General features: G+C 34.9%; 1 protein-coding gene and 12 non-coding genes across 14 annotated transcripts in view; 1 reads left to right on the forward strand and 12 right to left on the reverse strand.

The window, feature by feature from the left end:
* LOC142342925 (uncharacterized) overlaps positions 1-26,187 on the forward strand; it is a 243,881-nt gene that overhangs the window by 135,561 nt on the left and 82,133 nt on the right. The gene's annotated exons all lie outside the window — the stretch shown is intronic.
* Positions 2,230-2,302, reverse strand: Trnat-cgu (transfer RNA threonine (anticodon CGU)). Its single transcript has one exon. It is a non-coding gene; the product is annotated as a tRNA-Thr (tRNA).
* On the reverse strand, positions 4,046-4,118 carry Trnat-cgu (transfer RNA threonine (anticodon CGU)). Its single transcript has one exon. It is a non-coding gene; the product is annotated as a tRNA-Thr (tRNA).
* On the reverse strand, positions 5,085-5,157 carry Trnak-cuu (transfer RNA lysine (anticodon CUU)). Its single transcript has one exon. It is a non-coding gene; the product is annotated as a tRNA-Lys (tRNA).
* On the reverse strand, positions 6,160-6,232 carry Trnat-cgu (transfer RNA threonine (anticodon CGU)). Its single transcript has one exon. It is a non-coding gene; the product is annotated as a tRNA-Thr (tRNA).
* Positions 7,232-7,304, reverse strand: Trnat-cgu (transfer RNA threonine (anticodon CGU)). Its single transcript has one exon. It is a non-coding gene; the product is annotated as a tRNA-Thr (tRNA).
* On the reverse strand, positions 8,302-8,374 carry Trnat-cgu (transfer RNA threonine (anticodon CGU)). Its single transcript has one exon. It is a non-coding gene; the product is annotated as a tRNA-Thr (tRNA).
* Trnat-cgu (transfer RNA threonine (anticodon CGU)) lies at positions 9,373-9,445 on the reverse strand. The gene has a single exon. It is a non-coding gene; the product is annotated as a tRNA-Thr (tRNA).
* On the reverse strand, positions 10,980-11,052 carry Trnat-cgu (transfer RNA threonine (anticodon CGU)). Its single transcript has one exon. It is a non-coding gene; the product is annotated as a tRNA-Thr (tRNA).
* On the reverse strand, positions 13,121-13,193 carry Trnat-cgu (transfer RNA threonine (anticodon CGU)). The gene has a single exon. It is a non-coding gene; the product is annotated as a tRNA-Thr (tRNA).
* Positions 14,187-14,259, reverse strand: Trnat-cgu (transfer RNA threonine (anticodon CGU)). Its single transcript has one exon. It is a non-coding gene; the product is annotated as a tRNA-Thr (tRNA).
* Positions 24,507-24,579, reverse strand: Trnam-cau (transfer RNA methionine (anticodon CAU)). Its single transcript has one exon. It is a non-coding gene; the product is annotated as a tRNA-Met (tRNA).
* Positions 25,422-25,494, reverse strand: Trnam-cau (transfer RNA methionine (anticodon CAU)). Its single transcript has one exon. It is a non-coding gene; the product is annotated as a tRNA-Met (tRNA).

Genomic DNA, 26,187 nt, shown 5'->3' on the forward strand with positions numbered 1-26,187 from the left:
TAATTTTAATCCTACCAACGATTTTTCAAATAAAACAAAAGCAGGAAATTGTTCCCTTGTTCTACCCTTTTGATCTAAAATCATAAAAATTGCGACCAGTGAGTCTCGAACTCACGACCTTAAGAATATGAGACTTACGAACTGCCGACTTTGCCATCGTCGCGGAGTTGAATTCGATACTGCCTCTTTTTTTTTAAAAAAAAGTGGTAGTGTATTTTTCTGATGTAATTCAAAACTTCACTTAAGTCTGAAATCGAAACAGCTCAGCAGTTTCAAACTTTTTACGTTCAAATTTTAGGGTTTTTGCTATCATAGATTTGAGGTATCTATTTAGAGTGAACATTCTGAGACCAAAATACGAGCCGATTGTCAACATTTTAAAATCGACATTTCGGACAGGTGATAGCCAAAACCCTATGGTTTGTGCACTGAAAACTTCAAATTATTGAGTTAAGTCGATTTCTTTTGTTGAGTTGTGTCGATTTCTAACCTAATTGAAGTTATGACTAAAACTAGAAAAATAGACGGCCAATCTAAGTTTAATCCTATCAACGATTTTTCAAATAAAACAGAAGCAGGAAAATGTTCCCCTGTTCTACCCTTTTGATCTAAAATCATAAAAATTGCGACCAGTGAGTCTCGAACTCACGTCCTTAAGATTACGAGATTTACCCGCTGCCGACTTCGCCATGGTCGCGGAGTTCAATACGTTACTGCCTCTTTTGTTTTAAAAAAAAGTGGTAGCGTGTTTTTCTGATGTAATGCAAGTCTTCAGTTAAGTCTGAAATTGAAACAGCTCAGCAATTTCAAACTTTTTACGTTCAAATTTTAGGGTTTTTGCTATCATAGACTTGAGGTATCTATTTTAGAGTGAACATTCTGAGACCAAAATACGAGCCGATTGTCAACAATTTGAAATCAACATTTCGGACAGGTGATAGCCAAAACCCTATGTCTTCAGCACTGAAAACTTCAAGTTATTGAGTTCAGTCGATTTCTTTTGCTGAGTTGTGTCGATTTCTAACCTAATTGAAGTTATGACTAAAACTAGAAAAAAAGACGGCCAATCTAAGTTTACTCCTATCAAAGAATTTTCAAATAAAAAAGGAGCAGGAAATTGTTCCCCTGTTCTACCCTTTTGATCTAAAATCATAAAAATTGCGACCATTGAGTCTCGAACTCACGTCCTTAAGATTACGAGACTTACGCGCTGCCGACTTTGCCATCGTCGTGGAGTTGAATTAGATACTGCCTCTTTTTTTTAAGAAAAAAGTGGTAGTGTTTTATTCTGATGTAATTGAAAACTTCACTTAAGTCTGAAATCGAAACTGCTCAGCAATTTCAAACTTTTTGCGTTCAAATTTTAGGGTTTTTGCTATCATAGATTTGAGGTATCTATTTTAGAGTGAACATTCTGAGACCAAAATACGAGCCGATTGTCAGCATTTTAAAATCAACAATTCGGACAGGTGATAGCCAAAACCCTATAGTTTGGGCACTGAAAACTTCAAATTATTGAGTTAAGTCGATTTCTTTTGCTGAGTTATGTCGGTTTCTAACCTAATTGAAGTTATGACTAAAACTAGAAAAATAGACGGCCAATCTAATTTTAATCCTATCGACAATTTTTCAAATATAATAGAAGCAGGAAATTGTTCCCCTGTTCTACCCTTTTGATCTAAAATCATAAAAATTGCGACCATTGAGTCTCGAACTCACGTCCTTAAGATTACGAGACTTACGCGCTGCCGACTTTGCCATCGTCGTGGAGTTGAATTAGATACTGCCTCTTTTTTTTAAGAAAAAAGTGGTAGTGTTTTATTCTGATGTAATTGAAAACTTCACTTAAGTCTGAAATCGAAACTGCTCAGCAATTTCAAACTTTTTGCGTTCAAATTTTAGGGTTTTTGCTATCATAGATTTGAGGTATCTATTTTAGAGTGAACATTCTGAGACCAAAATACGAGCCGATTGTCAGCATTTTAAAATCAACAATTCGGACAGGTGATAGCCAAAACCCTATAGTTTGGGCACTGAAAACTTCAAATTATTGAGTTAAGTCGATTTCTTTTGCTGAGTTATGTCGGTTTCTAACCTAATTGAAGTTATGACTAAAACTAGAAAAATAGACGGCCAATCTAATTTTAATCCTATCGACAATTTTTCAAATATAATAGAAGCAGGAAATTGTTCCCCTGTTCTACCCTTTTGATCTAAAATCATAAAAATTGCGACCAGTGAGTCTCGAACTCACGTCCTTAAGATTACGAGACTTACGCGCTGCCGACTTCGCCATGGTCGCGGAGTTGAATACGTTACTGCCTCTTTTGTTTTAAAAAAAAGTGATAGCGTGTTTTTCTGATGTAATGCAAGTCTTCAGTTAAGTCTGAAATCGAAACAGCTCAGCAATTTCAAACTTTTTACGGTCAAATTTTAGGCTTTTTGCTATCATAGACTTGAGGTATCTATTTTAGAGTGAATATTCTGAGATCAAAATAGGAGCCGATTGTCAACATTTTAAAATGTTGCCTCTTTTGTTTTAAAAAAGAGTGATAGCGTATTTTTCTGATGTAATGCAAGTCTTCAGTTAAGTCTGAAATCGAAACAGCTCAGCAATTTCAAACTTTTTACGTTCAAACTTTAGGCTTTTTGCTATCATAGACTTGAGGTATCTATTTTAGAGTGAACATTCTGAGACCAAAATAGGAGCCGATTGTCAACATTTTAAAATCAACACCTCGGACAAATGATAGCCAAAACCCTATAATTTGAGCACTGAAAACTTGAAATTTCTGAGTTTTGTCAATTTCTTTGGCTGAGTTGTGCCGATTTCGAAACTAATTGAAGCTATGACTAAAGCTAGAAAAATAGACGGCCAATCTAAGTTTAATCCTATCAAAGATTTTTCAAATAAAACGCAGCAGGAAATTGTTCCCCTGTTTTACCCTTTTGATCTAAAATCATAAAAATTGCGACCCGTGAGTCTCGAACTCATGTCCTTAAGATTACGAGACTTACGCGCTGCCGACTTCGCCATGGTCGCGGGGTTCAATACGTTACTGCCTCTCTTTTTTTTGAAAAAAAAGTGGTAGCGTATTTTTCTGATGTAATTCAAAACTTCAAATAAGTCTGAAATCGAAACAGCTCAGCAATTTCAAACTTTTTATGTTCAAATTATAGGGTTTTCGCTATCATAGACTTGAGGTATCTATTTTAGAGTGAACATTCTGAGACCAAACTACGAGCCGGTTGTCAACATTTTAAAATCAACATTTCGGACAGGTGATAGCCAAAACCCTATATCTTGAGCACTGAAAACTTCAAATTGTTGAGTTCAGTCGATTTCTTTTGCTGAGTTGTGTCGATTTCTAACATAATTGAAGTTATGACTAAAACTAGAAAAATAGACGGCCAATCTAAGTTTAATCCTATCAAAGATTTTTCAAATAAAACGGAGCAGGAAATTGTTCCCCTGTTTTACCCTTTTGATCTAAAATCATAAAAATTGCGACCCGTGAGTCTCGAACTCATGTCCTTAAGATTACGAGACTTACGCGCTGCCGACTTCGCCATGGTCGCGGGGTTCAATACGTTACTGCCTCTCTTTTTTTTAAAAAAAAAGTGGTAGCGTATTTTTCTGATGTAATGCAAGTCTTCAGTTAAGTCTGAAATCGAAACAGCTCAGCCATTTCAAACTTTTTACGTTCAAATTTTAGGGTTTTTGCTATCATAGACTTGAGGTATCTATTTTAGAGTAAACATTCTGAGACCAAAATACGAGCCGATTGTCAACATTTTTTAAAATCAATACCTCGAACAAATGATAGCCAAGACCCTATAATTTGAGCACTGAAAACTTGAAATTCATGAGTTGTGTCAATTTCTTTGGCTGAGTTGTGCCGATTTCGAAACTAATTGAAGCTATGACTAAAGCTAGAAAAATAGACGGCCAATCTAAGTTTAATCCTATCAACGATTTTTCAAATAAAACAGGAGCAGGAAATTGTTCCCCTGTTTTACCCTTTTGATCTAAAATCATAAAAATTGCGACCAGTGAGTCTCGAACTCACGTCCTTAAGATTACGAGACTTACGCGCTGCCGATTTCGCCATGGTCGCGGGGTTCAATACGTTACTGCCTCTCTTATAAAAAAATTGGTAGCGTATTTTTCTGATGTAATGCAAGTCTTCAGTTAAGTCTGAAATCGAAACAGCTCAGCCATTTCAAACTTTTTACCTTCAAATTTTAGGGTTTTTGCTATGATAGACTTGAGGTATCTATTTTAGAGTGAAAATTCTGAGACCAAAATACGAGCCGATTGTCAACATTTTAAAATCAACATTTCGGACAGGTGATAGCCAAAACCCTATATCTTGAGCACTGAAAACTTCAAATTGTTGAGTTGTGTCGATTTCTAACCTAATTGAAGTTATGACTAAAACTAGAAAAATAGACGGCCAATCTAAGTTTAATCCTATCAACAATTTTTCAAATAAAACGGAGCAGGAAATTGTTCCCCTGTTTTACCCTTTTGATCTAAAAACATAAAAATTGCGACCAGTGAGTCTCGAACTCACCTCCTTAAGATTACGAGACTTACGCTCTGCCGACTTTGCCATCGTCGCGGAGTTGAATAAGATACTGCCTCTTTTAAAAAAAAAAGTGGTCGTGTATTTTTCTGATGTAATTCAAAACTTCAGTTAAGTCTGAAATCGAAACAGCTCAGCAATTTCAAACTTTTTAAGTTCAAATTATAGGGTTTTTGCTATCATAGACTTGAGGTATCTATTTTAGAGGGAACATTCTGAGACCAAAATACGAGCCGATTGTCAACATTTTAAAATCAACTTTTCGGAGAGGTGATAGCCAAAACCCTATAGTTTGAGCACTGAAAACTTCAAATTTTTGAGTTAAGTCGATTTCTTTTGCTGAGTTGTGTCGATTTCTAACCTAATTGAAGTTATGACTAAAACTAGAAAAATAGACGGCCAATCTAAGTTTAATCCTATCAACGATTTTTCAAATAAAACAGAAGCAGGAAATTGTTCCCCTGTTCTACCCTTTTGATCTAAAATCATAGAAATTGCGACCAGTGAGTCTCGAACTCACGTCCTTAAGATTAAGAGACTTACGCGCTCCCGACTTCGCCATGGTCGCAGAGTTCAATACGTTACTGCCTCTATTTTTTTTTAAAAAAAAGTGGTAGCGTATTTTTCTGATGTAATGCAAGTCTTCAGTTAAGTCTGAAATCGAAACAGCTCAGCCATTTCAAACTTTTTACCTTCAAATTTTAGGGTTTTTGCTATCATAGACTTGAGGTATCTATTTTAGAGTGAAAATTCTGAGACCAAAATACGAGCCGATTGTCAACATTTTAAAATCAACACTTCGGACAAATGATAGCCAAAACCCTATAATTTGAGCAAGGAAAACTTGAAATTCCTGAGTTTTGTCAATTTCTTTGGCTGAGTTGTGCCGATTTCGAAACTAATTGAAGCTATGACTAAAGCTAGAAAAATGGACGGCCAATCTAAGTTTAATCCTATCAAAGAATTTTCAAATAAAACAGGAGCAGGAAAATGTTCCCCTGTTTTACCCTTTTGATCTAAAATCATAAAAATTGCGACCAGTGAGTCTCGAACTCACGTCCTTAAGATTACGAGACCTACGCGCTGCCAACTTTGCCATCGTCGCGGAGTTGAATTAGATATTGCCTCTTTTTTTTTTTTAAAAAAAAGTGGTAGTGTATTTTTCTGATGTAATTCAAAACTTCAGTTAAGTCTGAAATCGAAACAGCTCAGCAATTTCAAACTTTTTAAGTTCAAATTATAGGGTTTTTGCTATCATAGACTTGAGGTATCTATTTTAGAGGGAACATTCTGAGACCAAAATACGAGCCGATTGTCAACATTTTAAAATCAACTTTTCGGACAGGTGATAGCCAAAACCCTATAGTTTGAGCACTGAAAACTTCAAGTTCCTGAGTTAAGTCGATTTCTTTTGCTGAGTTGTGCCGATTTCGAAACTAATTGAAGTTATGACTTAAACTAGAAAAATAGACGGCCAATCTAAGTTTAATCCTATCAACGATTTTTCAAATAAAACAGAAGAAGGAAATTGTTCCCCTGTTCTACCCTTTTGATCTAAAATCATAAAAATTGCGACCAGTGAGTCTCGAACTCACGTCCTTGAGATTACGAGACTTACGCGCTGCCGACTTCGCCATGGTCGCAGAGTTCAATACGTTACTGCCTCTATTTTTTTTTAAAAAAGTGGTAGCGTATTTTTCTGATGTAATGCAAGTCTTCAGTTAAGTCTGAAATCGAAACAGCTCAGCCATTTCAAACTTTTTACCTTCAAATTTTAGGGTTTTGGCTATCATAGACTTGAGGTATCTATTTTAGAGTGAAAATTCTGAGACCAAAATACGAGCCGATTGTCAACATTTTAAAATCTACACTTCGGACAAATGATAGCCAAAACCCTATAATTTGAGCAAGGAAAACTTGAAATTCCTGAGTTTTGTCAATTTCTTTGGCTGAGTTGTGCCGATTTCGAAACTAATTGAAGCTATGACTAAAGCTAGAAAAATGGACGGCCAATCTAAGTTTAATCCTATCAAAGATTTTTCAAATAAAACAGGAGCAGGAAAATGTTCCCCTGTTTTACCCTTTTGATCTAAAATCATAAAAATTGCGACCAGTGAGTCTCGAACTCACGTCCTTAAGATTACGAGACTTACGCGCTGCCGACTTTGCCATCGTCGCGGAGTTGAATTAGATACTGCCTCTTTTTTTTTAAAAAAAAAAGTGGTAGTGTATTTTTCTGATGTAATTCAAAACTTCAGTTAAGTCTGAAATCGAAACAGCTCAGCAATTTCAATTTTTTTAAGTTCAAATTATAGGGTTTTTGCTATCATAGACTTGAGGTATCTATTTTAGAGGGAACATTCTGAGACCAAAATACGAGCCGATTGTCAACATTTTAAAATCAACTTTTCGGACAGGTGATAGCCAAAACCCTATAGTTTGAGCACTGAAAACTTCAAATTATTGAGTTAAGTCGATTTCTTTTGCTGAGTTGTGTCGATTTCTAACCTAATTGAAGTTATGACTTAAACTAGAAAAATAGACGGCCAATGTACCTTTAATCCTATCAACGATTTTTCAAATAAAACAGAAGAAGGAAATTGTTCCCCTGTTCTACCCTTCTGATCTAAAATCATAAAAATTGCGACCAGTGAGTCTCGAACTCACGTCCTTAAGATTACGAGACTTACGCGCTGCCGACTTCGCCATGGTCGCGGAGTTCAATACGTTACTGCCTCTCTTTTTTTAAAAAAAGTGGTAGCGTATTTTTCTGATGTAATGCAAGTCTTAAGTTAAGTCTGAAATCGAAACAGCTCAGCCATTTCAAACTTTTTACCTTCAAATTTTAATGTTTTTGCTATGATAGACTTGAGGTATCTATTTTAGAGTGAAAATTCTGAGACCAAAATACGAGCCGATTGTCAACATTTTAAAATCAACACTTCGGACAAATGATAGCCAAAACCCTATAATTTGAGCACTGAAAACTTGAAATTATTGAGTTGTGTCAATTTCTTTGGCTGAGTTGTGCCGATTTCGAAACTAATTGAAGTTATGACTAAAACTAGAAAAATAGACGGCCAATCTAAGTTTAATCCTATCAACGTTTTTTCAAGTAAAACAGGAGCAGGAAATTGTTCCCCTGTTTTACCCTTTTGATCTTAAATCATAAAAATTGCGACCAGTGAGTCTCGAACTCACGTCCTTAAGATTACGAGACTTACGCGCTGCCGACTTTGCCATCGTCGCGGAGTTGAATTAGATACTGCCTCTTTTTTTTAAAAAAAAATGTGGTAGTGTATTTTTCTGATATAATTCAAAACTTTAGTTAAGTCTGAAATCGAAACAGCTCAGCAACTTCATACTTATTACGTTCAAATTATAGGGTTTTTGCTATCATAGTCTTGAGGTATCTTTTTTAGAGTGAACATTCTGAGACCAAAATACGAGCCGATTGTCAACATTTTAAAATCAACTTTTCGGACAGGTGATAGCCAAAACCCTATAGTTTGAGCACTGAAAACTTCAAATTATTGAGTTAAGTCGATTTCTTTTGCTGAGTTGTGTCGATTTCTAACCTAATTGAAGTTATGACTTAAATTAGAAAAATAGACGGCCAATGTACCTTTAATCCTATCAACGATTTTTCAAATAAAACAGAAGAAGGAAATTGTTCCCCTGTTCTACCCTTTTGATCTAAAATCATAAAAATTGCGACCAGTGAGTCTCGAACTCACGTCCTTAAGATTACGAGACTTACGCGCTGCCGACTTCGCCATGGTCGCGGAGTTCAATACGTTACTGCCTCTCTTTTTTTAAAAAAAGTGGTAGCGTATTTTTCTGATGTAATGCAAGTCTTAAGTTAAGTCTGAAATCGAAACAGCTCAGCCATTTCAAACTTTTTACCTTCAAATTTTAATGTTTTTGCTATGATAGACTTGAGGTATCTATTTTAGAGTGAAAATTCTGAGACCAAAATACGAGCCGATTGTCAACATTTTAAAATCAACACTTCGGACAAATGATAGCCAAAACCCTATAATTTGAGCACTGAAAACTTGAAATTATTGAGTTGTGTCAATTTCTTTGGCTGAGTTGTGCCGATTTCGAAACTAATTGAAGTTATGACTAAAACTAGAAAAATAGACGGCCAATCTAAGTTTAATCCTATCAACGTTTTTTCAAGTAAAACAGGAGCAGGAAATTGTTCCCCTGTTTTACCCTTTTGATCTTAAATCATAAAAATTGCGACCAGTGAGTCTCGAACTCACGTCCTTAAGATTACGAGACTTACGCGCTGCCGACTTTGCCATCGTCGCGGAGTTGAATTAGATACTGCCTCTTTTTTTTATAAAAAAAATGTGGTAGTGTATTTTTCTGATATAATTCAAAACTTTAGTTAAGTCTGAAATCGAAACAGCTCAGCAACTTCATACTTATTACGTTCAAATTATAGGGTTTTTGCTATCATAGTCTTGAGGTATCTTTTTTAGAGTGAACATTCTGAGACCAAAATACGAGCCGATTGTCAACATTTTAAAATCAACTTTTCGGACAGGTGATAGCCAAAACCCTATAGTTTGAGCACTGAAAACTTCAAATTATTGAGTTAAGTCGATTTCTTTTGCTGAGTTGTGTCGATTTCTAACCTAATTGAAGTTATGACTTAAACTAGAAAAATAGACGGCCAATGTACCTTTAATCCTATCAACGATTTTTCAAATAAAACAGAAGAAGGAAATTGTTCCCCTGTTCTACCCTTTTGATCTAAAATCATAAAAATTGCGACCAGTGAGTCTCGAACTCACGTCCTTAAGATTACGAGACTTACGCGCTGCCGACTTCGCCATGGTCGCGGAGTTCAATACGTTACTGCCTCTCTTTTTTTAAAAAAAGTGGTAGCGTATTTTTCTGATGTAATGCAAGTCTTAAGTTAAGTCTGAAATCGAAACAGCTCAGCCATTTCAAACTTTTTACCTTCAAATTTTAATGTTTTTGCTATGATAGACTTGAGGTATCTATTTTAGAGTGAAAATTCTGAGACCAAAATACGAGCCGATTGTCAACATTTTAAAATCAACACTTCGGACAAATGATAGCCAAAACCCTATAATTTGAGCACTGAAAACTTGAAATTATTGAGTTGTGTCAATTTCTTTGGCTGAGTTGTGCCGATTTCGAAACTAATTGAAGTTATGACTAAAACTAGAAAAATAGACGGCCAATCTAAGTTTAATCCTATCAACGTTTTTTCAAGTAAAACAGGAGCAGGAAATTGTTCCCCTGTTTTACCCTTTTGATCTTAAATCATAAAAATTGCGACCAGTGAGTCTCGAACTCACGTCCTTAAGATTACGAGACTTACGCGCTGCCGACTTTGCCATCGTCGCGGAGTTGAATTAGATACTGCCTCTTTTTTTAAAAAAAAAAATGTGGTAGTGTATTTTTCTGATATAATTCAAAACTTTAGTTAAGTCTGAAATCGAAATAGCTCAGCAACTTCATACTTATTACGTTCAAATTATAGGGTTTTTGCTATCATAGTCTTGAGGTATCTTTTTTAGAGTGAACATTCTGAGACCAAAATACGAGCCGATTGTCAACGTTTTAAAATCAACTTTTCGGACAGGTGATAGCCAAAACCCTATAGTTTGAGCACTGAAAACTTCAAATTATTGAGTTAAGTCGATTTCTTTTGCTGAGTTGTGTTGATTTCTAACCTAATTGAAGTTATGACTAAAACTTGAAAAATTGACGGCCAATCTAAGTTTAATCCTATCAACGATTTTTCAAATAAAACAGAAGCAGGAAATTGTTCCCCTGTTCTACCCTTTTGATCTAAAATCATAAAAATTGCGACCAGTGAGTCTCGAACTCACGACCTTAAGAATATGAGACTTACGCGCTGCAGACTTCGCCATGGTCGCGGAGTTGAATAAGTTCTTGCCTCCTTTTTTTAAAGAAAAAAGTGGTTGCGTATTTTTCTGATGTAATTCAAATCTTCAGTTAAGTCTGAAATCGAAACAGCTCAGCAATTTCAAACTTTTTATGTTCAAATTTTAGGGTTTTTGCTATTATTGACTTGAGGTATCTATTATAGAGTGAACATTCTGAGACCAAAATACGAGCCGATTTTCAACAATTTGAAATTAACATTTCGGACAGGTGATAGCCAAAACCCTATAGTTTAAGCATTGAAAACTTCAAATTCCTGAGTTAAGTCGATTTCTTTTGCTGAGTTGTGTCGGTTTCTAACCTAATTGAAGTTATGACTAAAACTAGAAAAATAGACGGCCAATGTACCTTTAATCCTATCAACGATTTTTCAAATAAAACAGAAGAAGGAAATTGTTCCCCTGTTCTACCCTTTTGATCTAAAATCATAAAAATTGCGACCAGTGAGTCTCGAACTCACGTCCTTAAGATTACGAGACTTACGCGCTGCCGACTTCGCCATGGTCGCGGAGTTCAATACGTTACTGCCTCTCTTTTTTTAAAAAAAGTGGTAGCGTATTTTTCTGATGTAATGCAAGTCTTAAGTTAAGTCTGAAATCGAAACAGCTCAGCCATTTCAAACTTTTTACCTTCAAATTTTAATGTTTTTGCTATGATAGACTTGAGGTATCTATTTTAGAGTGAAAATTCTGAGACCAAAATACGAGCCGATTGTCAACATTTTAAAATCAACACTTCGAACAAATGATAGCCAAAACCCTATAATTTGAGCACTGAAAACTTGAAATTATTGAGTTGTGTCAATTTCTTTGGCTGAGTTGTGCCGATTTCGAAACTAATTGAAGTTATGACTAAAACTAGAAAAATAGACGGCCAATCTAAGTTTAATCCTATCAACGTTTTTTCAAGTAAAACAGGAGCAGGAAATTGTTCCCCTGTTTTACCCTTTTGATCTTAAATCATAAAAATTGCGACCAGTGAGTCTCGAACTCACGTCCTTAAGATTACGAGACTTACGCGCTGCCGACTTTGCCATCGTCGCGGAGTTGAATTAGATACTGCCTCTTTTTTTTTAAAAAAAAAATGTGGTAGTGTATTTTTCTGATATAATTCAAAACTTTAGTTAAGTCTGAAATCGAAACAGCTCAGCAACTTCATACTTATTACGTTCAAATTATAGGGTTTTTGCTATCATAGTCTTGAGGTATCTTTTTTAGAGTGAACATTCTGAGACCAAAATACGAGCCGATTGTCAACGTTTTAAAATCAACTTTTCGGACAGGTGATAGCCAAAACCCTATAGTTTGAGCACTGAAAACTTCAAATTATTGAGTTAAGTCGATTTCTTTTGCTGAGTTGTGTTGATTTCTAACCTAATTGAAGTTATGACTAAAACTAGAAAAATTGACGGCCAATCTAAGTTTAATCCTATCAACGATTTTTCAAATAAAACAGAAGCAGGAAATTGTTCCCCTGTTCTACCCTTTTGATCTAAAATCATAAAAATTGCGACCAGTGAGTCTCGAACTCACGACCTTAAGAATATGAGACTTACGCGCTGCAGACTTCGCCATGGTCGCGGAGTTGAATAAGTTCTTGCCTCCTTTTTTTAAAGAACAAAGTGGTTGCGTATTTTTCTGATGTAATTCAAATCTTCAGTTAAGTCTGAAATCGAAACAGCTCAGCAATTTCAAACTTTTTATGTTCAAATTTTAGGGTTTTTGCTATTATTGACTTGAGGTATCTATTATAGAGTGAACATTCTGAGACCAAAATACGAGCCGATTTTCAACAATTTGAAATTAACATTTCGGACAGGTGATAGCCAAAACCCTATAGTTTAAGCATTGAAAACTTCAAATTCCTGAGTTAAGTCGATTTCTTTTGCTGAGTTGTGTCGGTTTCTAACCTAATTGAAGTTATGACTAAAACTGGAAAAATAGACGGCCAATCTAAGTTTAATCCTATCAACGATTTTTCAAATAAAACAGAAGCAGGACATTGTTCCCCTGTTCTACCCTTTTGATCTAAAATCATAAAAATTGCGACCAGTGAGTCTCGAACTCACGACCTTAAGAATATGAGACTTACGCGCTGCAGACTTCGCCATGGTCGCGGAGTTGAATAAGTTCTTGCCTCCTTTTTTTAAAGAAAAAAGTGGTTGCGTATTTTTCTGATGTAATTCAAATCTTCAGTTAAGTCTGAAATCGAAACAGCTCAGCAATTTCAAACTTTTTATGTTCAAATTTTAGGGTTTTTGCTATTATTGACTTGAGGTATCTATTATAGAGTGAACATTCTGAGACCAAAATACGAGCCGATTTTCAACAATTTGAAATCAACATTTCGGACAGGTGATAGCCAAAACCCTATAGTTTAAGCATTGAAAACTTCAAATTCCTGAGTTAAGTCGATTTCTTTTGCTGAGTTGTGTCGGTTTCTAACCTAATTGAAGTTATGACTAAAACTAGAAAAATAGACGGCCAATGTACCTTTAATCCTATCAACGATTTTTCAAATAAAACAGAAGGAAATTGTTCCCCTGTTCTACCCTTTTGATCTAAAATCATAAAAATTGCGACCAGTGAGTCTCGAACTCACGTCCTTAAGATTACGAGACTTACGCGCTGCCGACTTCGCCATGGTCGCGGAGTTCAATACGTTACTGCCTCTCTTTTTTAAAAAAAGTGGTAGCGTATTTTTCTGATGTAATGCAAGTCTTAAGTTAAGTCTGAAATCGAAACAGCTCAGCCATTTCAAACTTTTTACCTTCAAATTTTAATGTTTTTGCTATGATAGACTTGAGGTATCTATTTTAGAGTGAAAATTCTGAGACCAAAATACGAGCCGATTGTCAACATTTTAAAATCAACACTTCGGACAAATGATAGCCAAAACCCTATAATTTGAGCACTGAAAACTTGAAATTATTGAGTTGTGTCAATTTCTTTGGCTGAGTTGTGCCGATTTCGAAACTAATTGAAGTTATGACTAAAACTAGAAAAATAGACGGCCAATCTAAGTTTAATCCTATCAACGTTTTTTCAAGTAAAACAGGAGCAGGAAATTGTTCCCCTGTTTTACCCTTTTGATCTTAAATCATAAAAATTGCGACCAGTGAGTCTCGAACTCACGACCTTAAGAATATGAGACTTACGCGCTGCAGACTTCGCCATGGTCGCGGAGTTGAATAAGTTCTTGCCTCCTTTTTTTAAAGAAAAAAGTGGTTGCGTATTTTTCTGATGTAATTCAAATCTTCAGTTAAGTCTGAAATCGAAACAGCTCAGCAATTTCAAACTTTTTATGTTCAAATTTTAGGGTTTTTGCTATTATTGACTTGAGGTATCTATTATAGAGTGAACATTCTGAGACCAAAATACGAGCCGATTTTCAACAATTTGAAATTAACATTTCGGACAGGTGATAGCCAAAACCCTATAGTTTAAGCATTGAAAACTTCAAATTCCTGAGTTAAGTCGATTTCTTTTGCTGAGTTGTGTCGGTTTCTAACCTAATTGAAGTTATGACTAAAACTAGAAAAATAGACGGCCAATGTACCTTTAATCCTATCAACGATTTTTCAAATAAAACAGAAGGAAATTGTTCCCCTGTTCTACCCTTTTGATCTAAAATCATAAAAATTGCGACCAGTGAGTCTCGAACTCACGTCCTTAAGATTACGAGACTTACGCGCTGCCGACTTCGCCATGGTCGCGGAGTTCAATACGTTACTGCCTCTCTTTTTTTAAAAAAAGTGGTAGCGTATTTTTCTGATGTAATGCAAGTCTTAAGTTAAGTCTGAAATCGAAACAGCTCAGCCATTTCAAACTTTTTACCTTCAAATTTTAATGTTTTTGCTATGATAGACTTGAGGTATCTATTTTAGAGTGAAAATTCTGAGACCAAAATACGAGCCGATTGTCAACATTTTAAAATCAACACTTCGGACAAATGATAGCCAAAACCCTATAATTTGAGCACTGAAAACTTGAAATTATTGAGTTGTGTCAATTTCTTTGGCTGAGTTGTGCCGATTTCGAAACTAATTGAAGTTATGACTAAAACTAGAGAAATAGACGGCCAATCTAAGTTTAATCCTATCAACGTTTTTTCAAGTAAAACAGGAGCAGGAAATTGTTCCCCTGTTTTACCCTTTTGATCTTAAATCATAAAAATTGCGACCAGTGAGTCTCGAACTCACGTCCTTAAGATTACGAGACTTACGCGCTGCCGACTTTGCCATCGTCGCGGAGTTGAATTAGATACTGCCTCTTTTTTTTAAAAAAAAATGTGGTAGTGTATTTTTCTGATATAATTCAAAACTTTAGTTAAGTCTGAAATCGAAACAGCTCAGCAACTTCATACTTATTACGTTCAAATTATAGGGTTTTTGCTATCATAGTCTTGAGGTATCTTTTTTAGAGTGAACATTCTGAGACCAAAATACGAGCCGATTGTCAACGTTTTAAAATCAACTTTTCGGACAGGTGATAGCCAAAACCCTATAGTTTGAGCACTGAAAACTTCAAATTATTGAGTTAAGTCGATTTCTTTTGCTGAGTTGTGTTGATTTCTAACCTAATTGAAGTTATGACTAAAACTAGAAAAATTGACGGCCAATCTAAGTTTAATCCTATCAACGATTTTTCAAATAAAACAGAAGCAGGAAATTGTTCCCCTGTTCTACCCTTTTGATCTAAAATCATAAAAATTGCGACCAGTGAGTCTCGAACTCACGACCTTAAGAATATGAGACTTACGCGCTGCAGACTTCGCCATGGTCGCGGAGTTGAATAAGTTCTTGCCTCCTTTTTTTAAAGAAAAAGTGGTTGCGTATTTTTCTGATGTAATTCAAATCTTCAGTTAAGTCTGAAATCGAAACAGCTCAGCAATTTCAAACTTTTTATGTTCAAATTTTAGGGTTTTTGCTATTATTGACTTGAGGTATCTATTATAGAGTGAACATTCTGAGACCAAAATACGAGCCGATTTTCAACAATTTGAAATTAACATTTCGGACAGGTGATAGCCAAAACCCTATAGTTTAAGCATTGAAAACTTCAAATTCCTGAGTTAAGTCGATTTCTTTTGCTGAGTTGTGTCGGTTTCTAACCTAATTGAAGTTATGACTAAAACTGGAAAAATAGACGGCCAATCTAAGTTTAATCCTATCAACGATTTTTCAAATAAAACAGAAGCAGGACATTGTTCCCATGTTCTACCTTTTTGATCTAAAATCATAAAAATTGCAACCAGTGAGTCTCGAACTCACGACCTTAAGAATATGAGACTTACGCGCTGCCAACTTCGCCATGGTCGCGGAGATGCATAAATTACTGCCTCTTTTTTTAAAAAAAAATTGGTATTGTATTTTTCTGATGTAATTCGTAACTTCAGTTAAGTCTGTAATCAAAACAACTCAGCAATTTCAAACTTTTTACATTCAAGTTTTAGGGATTTTGCTACCATAGACTTGAGGTATCTATTTTAGAGTGAACATTCTGAGATTAAAATACGAGCCGATTGTCATCAATTTGAAATTAACATTTCGGAAAGGTGATAGCCAAAACCCTATAGTTTGAGCACTGAAAACTTCAAATTCCTGAGTTAGGTCGATTTCTTTTGCTGAGTTGTGTCGATTTCTAACCTAACTGAAGTTTTTCTATCAACGATTTTTCAAATAAACGAAAAGCAGGAAATTGTTCCCCTGCTGGATCCTTTTGCAGTCGACAGCACGTAAGTTTCATAATCTTATTGTTGCAAGTTCGCGCTTCACTAGTCCAAAACTTTTTCATTTTAATTCTAACATTCACTAGTCAGGAGAGTAACTAGCTAAGATTTGATAAATGTGTTTTTGTTCCTGCGATGATCTTTCACCATAAAGCAAAGAAGATTTTAATTGTTCTATACTCAGCCCAGTTGTAATATTAGAGTTAGTTTTTTTGGTTATCTAAGCCGGCGGCAACTCGTAGCAGTTCCGATGCAAAAATTGATTCAGAAAATTGATAAGAAATTTCGGTCAATCAGACTAAATAGTTCTCCAAGTTGTTTTTATGTCTCCCTAATATGTCAATGTTAAAATTTTTACGTTATGATTCTTATTATTTTCGTTTTCAGACAATATTTTGCAAAAATTGCGCCCCTGAAGCTACAAGATAATAAATTGATATATGAGTATTAGAATTAGAATCATAAAGTTTGCGACGAATGAGGCTCGAAATCACGACCCTAAGATTATGAGACTTACCCACTGCCGACTGGGTCATGGTCGCGCAGGTGAAGACATTATAATCTCTTTTTTGAAAAAAAATGCTAGTGAAGTCATCAGAAACCGAAACAACTCAATAGTTTCAAGTGTTTACGTTCAAATTTTAGGTTTTTGCTATCATGGATTTGAGGAATTTATTTTAGAGTGTGAAGATTCTGAGACGAAAATACAAGCCGATTGTAAACATTTAAAAATCAGAATTTCGGACACATGATAGCAAAAACACTATTGTTGGAACACTGAAAACTTGAAATTTCTGAGTTGTGTCGATTTCTTTTGCTGAGTTGTGTCGATTTCTAACCTAATTGATGTTATGACTAAAACTGGAAAAATAGACGGCCAATCTAAGTTTAATCCTATCAACGATTTTTCAAATAAAACAGAAGCAGGAAATTGTTCCCCTGTTTTTCCCTTTTGATCTAAAATCATAAAAATTGCGACCAGTGAGTCTCGAACTCACGACCTCAAGAATATGAGACTTACGCGGCGCTGCCAACTTCGCCATGGTCGCGGAGATGAATAAGTTACTGCCTTTTAAAAAAAAATGGTATTGTATTTTTCTGATGTAATTCATAACTTCAGTTAAGTCTGTAATCGAAACAACTCAGCATTTTCAAACTTTTTACGTTCAAGTTTTAGGGTTTTCGCTATCATAGACTTGAGGTATCTATTTTAGAGTTAACATTCTGAGACCAAAATACGAGCCGATTGTCAACAAATTAAAATCAACATTTCGGACAGGTGATAGCCAAAACCTTATAGTTTGAGCACTGAAAACTTCAATTTCCTGAGTTAAGTCGATTTCTTTTGCTGAGTTGTGTCGATTTCTAACCTCACTGAAGTTTTTCTATCAACGATTTTTCAAATAAACGAAAAGCAGGAAATTGTTCCCCTGCTGGATCCTTTTGCAGTCGACAGCACGTAAGTTTCAAAATCTTATTGCTGTAAGTTTGCGCTTCACTAGTCGGAAACTTTTTCATTTCAATTCTAACATTCACTAGTTAGGAGAGTAACTAGCTAAAGTTTGATAAATGTGTTTTTGTTCCTGCGATGATCTTTAACCATATAGCAAAGAAGATTTTAATTGTTCTATACTCAGCCCAGTTGTAATATTAGAGTTAGTTTTTTTGGTTATCTAAGCCGGCGGCAACTCGTAGCAGTTCCGATGCAAAAATTGATTCAGAAAATTGATAAGAAATTTCGGTCAATCAGACTAAATGGTTCTCCAAGTTGTTTTTATGTCTCCCTAATATGTCAATGTTAAAATTTTTACGTTATGATTCTTATTATTTTCGTTTTCAGACAATATTTTGCAAAAATTGCGCCCCTGAAGCTACAAGATAATAAATTGATATATGAGTATTTGATTTAGAATCATAAAGTTGGCGACCAATGAGGTTCGAAATCACGACCCTAAGATTATGAGGTTTACCCTCTGCCGACTGGGTCATGGTGGCGCAGGTGAAGAAATTACTATCTTTTTTTTTTGAAAAAAATGCAAGTGAAGTCATCAGAAACCGAAACAACTCAATAGTTTCAAGTTTTTACGTTTAAATTTTAGGTTTTTGCTATCATAGATTTGAGGTGTTTGTTTTAGAGTGAACATTCTGGGACCAAACTAAGAGCCGATTGTCAACATTTTAAAATCAACGCTTTGGACACATGATAGCCAAACCCCTGTAATTTGAGCACTGAAAACTTCAAATTCCTGAGTTAAGTCGATTTCTTTTGCTGAGTTGTGTCGATTTCTAACCTAATTGATGTTATGACTAAAACTGGAAAAATAGACGGCCAATCTAAGTTTAATCCTATCAACGATTTTTCAAATAAAACAGAAGCAGGAAATTGTTCCCCTGTTTTTCCCTTTTGATCTAAAATCATAAAAATTGCGACCAGTGAGTCTCGAAATCACGACCTCAAGAATATGAGACTTATGCGGCGCTGCCAACTTCGCCATGGTCGCGGAGATGAATAAGTTACTGCCTTTTTTTTAAAAAAAAATGGTATTGTATTTTTCTGATGTAATTCATAACTTCAGTTAAGTCTGTAATCGAAACAACTCAGCATTTTCAAACTTTTTACGTTCAAGTTTTAGGGTTTTTGCTATCATAGACTTGAGGTATCTATTTTAGAGTTAACATTCCGAGACCAAAATACGAGCCGATTGTCAACCAATTAAAATCAACATTTCGGACAGGTGATAGCCAAAACCCTATAGTTTGAGCACTGAAAACTTAATTTCCTGAGTTAAGTCGATTTCTTTTGCTGAGTTGTGTCGATTTCTAACCTTACTGAAGTTTTTCTATCAACGATTTTTCAAATAAACGAAAAGCAGGAAATTGTTCTCCTGCTGGATCCTTTTGCAGTCGACAGCACGTAAGTTTCAAAATCTTATTGCTGTAAGTTTGCGCTTCACTAGTCGGAAACTTTTTCATTTCAATTCTAACATTCACTAGTCAGGAGAGTAACTGGCTAAAATTTGATAAATGTGTTTTTGTTCCTGCGATGATCTTTAACCATATAGCAAAGAAGATTTTAATTGCTCTATACTCAGCCCGGTTGTAATATTAGAGTTAGTTTTTTTGTTTATCTAAGCCGGCGGCAACTCGTAGCAGTTCCGATGCAAAAATTGATTCAGAAAATTGATAAGAAATTTCGGTCAATCAGACTAAATAGTTCTCCAAGTTGTTTTTATGTCTCTCTAATATGTCAATGTTAAAATTTTTACGTTATGATTCTTATTATTTTCGTTTTCAGACAATATTTTGCAAAAATTGCGCCCCTGAAGCTACAGGATAATAAATTGATATATGAGTATTTGATTTAGAATCATAAAGTTGGCGACCAATGAGGTTCGAAATCATGACCCTAAGATTATGAGGTTTACCCTTTGCCGACTGGGTCATGGTGGCGCAGGTGAAGAAATTACTATCTTTTTTTTGAAAAAAATGCTAGTGGAGTCATCAGAAACCGAAACAACTCAATAGTTTCAAGTTTTTACGTTTAAATTTTAGGTTTTTGCTGTCATAGATTTGAGGTGTTTGTTTTAGAGTGAACATTCTGGGACCAAACTAAGAGCCGATTGTCAACATTTTAAAATCAACGCTTTGGACACATGATAGCCAAAGTCCTATAGTTTGAGCACTGAAAACTTGAAACTCCTGAGTTTTGTCAATTTCTTTTGCTGAGTTGTGTCGATTTCTAACCTAATTGATGTTATGACTAAAACTGGAAAAATAGACGGCCAATCTAAGTTTAATCCTATCAACGATTTTTCAAATAAAACAGAAGCAGGAAATTGTTCCCCTGTTTTTCCCTTTTGATCTAAAATCATAAAAATTGCGACCAGTGAGTCTCGAACTCACGCCCTCCAGAATATGAGACTTATGCGGCGCTGCCAACTTCGCCATGGTCGCGGAGATGAATAAGTTACTGCCTTTTTTTTTAAAAAAAATGGTATTGTATTTTTCTGATGTAATTCATAACTTCAGTTAAGTCTGTAATCGAAACAACTCAGCATTTTCAAACTTTTTACGTTCAAGTTTTAGGGTTTTCGCTATCATAGACTTGAGGTATCTATTTTAGAGTTAACATTCTGAGACCAAAATACGAGCCGATTGTCAACCAATTAAAATCAACATTTCGGACAGGTGATAGCCAAAACCCTATAGTTTGAGCACTGAAAACTTAATTTCCTGAGTTAAGTCGATTTCTTTTGCTGAGTTGTGTCGATTTCTAACCTTACTGAAGTTTTTCTATCAACGATTTTTCAAATAAACGAAAAGCAGGAAATTGTTCCCCTGCTGGATCCTTTTGCAGTCGACAGCACGTAAGTTTCAAAATCTTATTGCTGTAAGTTTGCGCTTCACTAGTCGGAAACTTTTTCATTTCAATTCTAACATTCACTAGTCAGGAGAATAATTAGCTAAAATTTGATAAATGTGTTTCTGCGATGATCTTTAACCATATAGCAAAGAAGATTTTGATTGTTCTATACTCAGCCCAATTGTAATATTAGAGTTAATTTTTTTGGTTATCTAAGCCGGCGGCAACTCGTAGCAGTTCCGATGCGAAAATTGATTCAGAAAATTGATAAGAAATTTCGGTCAATCAGACTAAATAGTTCTCCAAGTTGTTTTTATGTCTCCCTAATATGTCAATGTTAAAATTTTTACGTTATGATTCTTATTGTTTTCGTTTTCAGACAATATTTTGCAAAAATTGCACCCCTGAAGCTACAAGATAATAAATTGATATATGAGTATTTGATTTAGAATCATAAAGTTTGCGACCAATGAGGTTCGAAATCACGACCCTAAGATTATGAGGTTTACCCTCTGCCGACTGGGTCATGGTGGCGCAGGTGAAGAAATTACTATCTTTTTTTTGGAAAAAAATGCTAGTGAAGTCATCAGAAACCGAAACAACTCAATAGTTTCAAGTTTTTATGTTCAAATTTTAGGTTTTTGCTATCATGGATTTGAGGAATTTGTTTTAGAGTGTGAAGATTCTGAGACCAAAATACAAGCCGATTGTAAACATTTAAAAATCAGAATTTTGGACACATGATAGCAAAACACCATAGTTGGAACACTGAAAAATTGAAATTCCTGAGTTGTGTCGATTTCTTTTGCTGAGTTGTGGCGATTTCTAACCTAATTGAATTTGTGACTAAAACTAGAAAAATAGACTGCCAATCTAAGTTTACTCCTATCATCGATTTTTAAAATAAAACAGAGGCTGGAAATTGTTGCCCTTCTCCATCCTTTTGCAGTCGGCAGCACGTTAGTTTCATAATCTTATGATTGTGAGTTCGCGCTTCACTGATCGAAAACTTTTTCCTTCTAACATTCACTAGTCGAAAGAGTAACTAGCTAAGATTTTATAAATGTGTTTTTGTTCCTTGCGATGATCGTTCACAATAAAGCAAGGAATAATTTAATTGTTCTATTCTCAGCCCTGTATTGTGACTTTTTGGTTGTCGAAGCCGGCGCCATCTCGGAGCAATTCCTATGTGCTTGATTCAGAAAATTTTTACAAAAGTTCTGTCATTAAGTCTAAATATTTATGCAAGTTGTTTTTATGTCTCCCTAATATGTCCTTGTTATCAAAAATTGAAATCTTTACCTTATGATTCCTAATTTTTTTTCGTTTCCAGATGCTATTTTACAATAATTGCGCCACTGAAACTACAAGATGATATATTGATTTGTGAGTGTTAGAACTAAAATATTGAAGTTTTTGACCTGTGAGGCTCGAACTCACTACCTTAAGATTATGAGACTTACAAGCTGCCGACTGCGCCATGATAGCGCAAATGAAGAAAGTACTACCTCTCCTTTAAAAAATTGTTAGTGTCTTTTTCCAGTGTAAATCATAACTCCAATTAAGTGAGAAATCGAAACAACTCAGTAATTTCAAATTTTTACGTTCAATTTTTAGGATTTTTGCTATCATGGAATTGAGGTATTTCTTTTAGAGTGGATATTCTGAGACAAAATTACGAGCCGATTGTCAACATTTTACAATCAACACTTCGGACACATTATAGCCTAAAACCCTATCGTTTGAACACTGAAAACTTGAAATTCCTGAGTTGTGTCGATTTCTTTTGCTGAGTTGTGTCGATTTCTAACCCTGTTGAAGTTACGACTTAAACTATTGTAAGATAACCCTTATGACTTTGTAACCCAAATTTGTAACAGAATGAGAAGTCGATTGTAACCGGATGTAAAAATCCTTTGCTTGAATTGGTTTATTTGAAACTAAACATTTAAACGAAGCAAATAGATCTTTATAAAGAGAAAAGACAGGAAAGGATACGATAGAATGACAAGCGGCTCTTAGTTGTATTCAAAAAGAAAAACAGGAAATTGTTCTCCTGCTGGACCGTTTTGCAGTTAAGTTTGATAATCTTATAGTTGAAAGTTCGCTTCTCACTGGTCGCGAAAGTTTTAATTTCCTTTCTAACACTGACAGGTCAAATTAGTATTTAGCCAGTGTTTGATAAATTTCTGTTTGATCCTGCTATTGTCGTTCATAATAAATCACGCAGGAATTCAATTGTTTTATTCTCAGCCCAGTTTTGTAATATTAGAGTTAGGAAACGAGTTCTTGCGAGTTCTTGAAGCTATTTTAATCTCTCCGTAATACGTCGATATTATTAAAAATTGAAATCTTTGTTATGATTCGTATTGGAAAACATATTGATTTGTGAATGGTAGAATTAAAATCTTAAAGTTTGCGACCACTGAAGGTCAAGCTAACGACCTTAATGTTATGAGATATACGCGCCGACTGCGCCATGGTCCTGATGATGAAAAAAGTACTACCTCTTTTTTTAAAATAAATGTTAGTGTTTTTTTCTAGTGTAAATCATAACTTCAGTTAAGTCAGAAATCGAAACAGCTCAGCAATTTCAATTTTTTACCTTCAAATTTTAGGTTTTTTTAATCATAGATTTGAGGTGTTTATTTTAGAGTAAACATTCTGAGACCAAAATACGAGCCGATTATCAACATTTTAAAATTAACACTTCAGACGCATGATAGCCAAAACCCTATAATTTGAGCACTGAAAACTTGAATTTCCTGAACTGAGTAACTGGCTAATATTTCATAAATTTCGGTTTGTTCCAGCTATTATCGTTCACAATAAATCACACAAGAATTCAATTGTTCTATTCTCATCCCAGTTTTGTAGTATTAGAGTTAGAAAAATTTTATTTGGCTATCTAAGCCAGCGGCAACTCCTAGCTGTTTGATTGTGAAAATTCTAATGAAATTTGGATCTTTCATTCTAACGAATTCTCGAAGCTATTTTAATCTCTCCGTAATATGTCAATATTATTGAAAATTGAAATCTTTAAGTTATGATTTGTAGTGGATAATGTATTGATTTGTGAGTGGTAGAGTTAAAATCATGATTTTGCGACTCGTGAGGATCGAACTCTTGACCTTAAGATTATGAGACTCACGCGCTGACGACTGCCCCCATGGTCGCGGTGATGAAGAAATCACTACCTCTTTTTTAAAAAAGAAAATGTTAGTGTATTTTTCTAGTGTAAGTCATAACTTCAGGTAAGCCAAAAATCAAAACAACTCAGCAATTTCAAATTTTTACGTTCAAATTTTAGGTTTTTTCTATCATAGATTTGAGGTGTTTGTTTTAGAGTGAACATTCTGAGACCAAATTACGAGCCGATTGTCAACATTTTAAAATCAACACTTCGGACACATGATAGCGAAAATTCTATCGCAAACAAAATTCTAAAAACAAAAGCAGGAAATTGTTCGCCTTCTGGACCCTTTTTCTGTCTACAGCCCGTAAGTTTCATAATCTTATGGCTGTGAGTTCGCTTCTCACTGGTCGCAAAGATTTTAAATTTATTTCAAATACTGACAAGTCAAAAAGAGTAACTGGCTGTTATTTGATAAATTTCTGTTTGTTCCTGCTATTATCGTTCACAATAAATCAGACAAGAATTCAATTGTTCTATTCTCATCCCAGTTTTGTATTAGAGTTAGGAAATTTTTATTTGGCTATCTAAGCCGGCGGCAACTCCTAGCTCTTTAATTATGAAAATTCTAATGAAATGTCGATCTTTCATTCTAACGAGTTCTCGAAGCTATTTTAATCTCTCCGTAGTTTATAATATATTGATTTGTGAGTGGTAGAATTAAAATCTTAAAGTTTGCGACCAGTGAGGCTCGAACTCACGACCTTAAGATTATGAGACTTACGCGCTACCGACTGCGCCCCGGTCGCAGTGATAAAGAAATTACTACCTCTATTTTTTTAAAAAAATGTTATTGTATTTGTCTAGTGTAAGTCATAACTTCAGTTAAGTCAAAAATCAAAACAACTCAGCAATTTCAAATTTTTACCTTCAAATTTTAGGTTTTTTCCATCATAGATTTGAGGTGTTTGTTTTAGAGTGAACATTCTGAGACCAAATTACGAGCCGATTGTCAACATTTTAAAATCAACACTTCGGACACATGATAGCGAAAATTCTATAATTTGAGCACTGAAAACTTGAATTTCCTTAGTTTTGTCAATTTCTTTTGCTGAGTTGTGGCGATTTCTAACCTACTCGAAGTTATGACTTAAACTAGAAAATTAGACGATTTTTCAAATAAAACAAAAGCTGGAAATTGTTCCCCTGCTGGACCCTTTTGCAGTCGGCAGCGCATAAGTTTCATAGTCTTATGGTTGTGAGTTCGCTTCTCACTGGTCGCAAACATTTTAAGTTCGTTTCTAACACTGACAAGTGAAAAGAGTAACTATCTAATATTTGATAAGTCTCTGTTTGTTCCTGCTATTATCGTTCCCATTAAATCACTCAAGAATTCAATTGTTCTATTCTCAGCCCAGTTTTGTAGTATTAGAATTAGGGAAATTTCATTCGGCTATCTAAGCCGGCGTCAACTCCTAACTGTTTGATAACGAAAATTCTAATGAAATGTCGATCATTCATTCTAACGAGTTCTCCAAGCTATTTTAATCTTTCCGTAATATGTCGATATCATTAAAAACTGAAATCTTTATTTTGATTCTTAGTGGATAATATATTGCTTTGTGAGTGGTAGAATTAAAATCTTAAAGTTTGCGACCAGTTAGGCTCGAACTCACGACCTTAAGATTATGAGACTTACGCGCTACCGACTGCGCCATGGTCGCGGTGATGAAGAAATTACTACCTCTATTTTTTTTAAAAAAATGTTATTGTATTTTTCTAGTGTAAGTCATAACTTCAGTTAAGTCAAACTTCAAAACAACTCAGCAATTTCAAATTTTTACGTTCAAATTTTTTTGGTTTTTTTCTATCAGATATTAATGGTGTTGGTTTTAGTGTGAAATTTCTGAGACCAAATTAAGAGCCGTTTGTCAACATTTTAAAATCAACACATCGGACACATGATAGCCAAACCCCGATAATTTGAGCACTGAAAACTCGAATTTCCTGAGTTGTGTCAATATCTTTTGCTGAGTTGTGTCGATTTCTAGCCTTATTGTAGTTATGACTTAAACTAAAAAAATAAATTGCCAATCTACGTTTACTCATATTAACGATTTTTCAAATAAAACAAAAGCAGGAAATTGTTCCCGTGCTGGAGTTTTTGCTGTCAACAGCGCGTAAGTTTCATAATCTTATGGTTGTGAGTTCGCTTCTCACTGGTCGCAAAAGTTTTAATTTCATTTCTAACACTGACAAGTCAAAAGAGTAACTATCTAATATTTGATAAGTCTCTGTTTGTTCCTGCTATTATCGTTCACATTAAATCACTCAAGAATTCAATTGTTCTATTCTCAGCCCTGTTTTGTAGTATTAGAATTAGGGAAATTTTCTTCCGCTATCTAAGCCGGCGTCAA

Source organism: Convolutriloba macropyga, chromosome 1 (genome assembly GCF_964194025.1).
Source record: "Convolutriloba macropyga chromosome 1, txConMacr16.3, whole genome shotgun sequence".
Taxonomy (NCBI): domain Eukaryota; kingdom Metazoa; phylum Xenacoelomorpha; order Acoela; family Convolutidae; genus Convolutriloba; species Convolutriloba macropyga.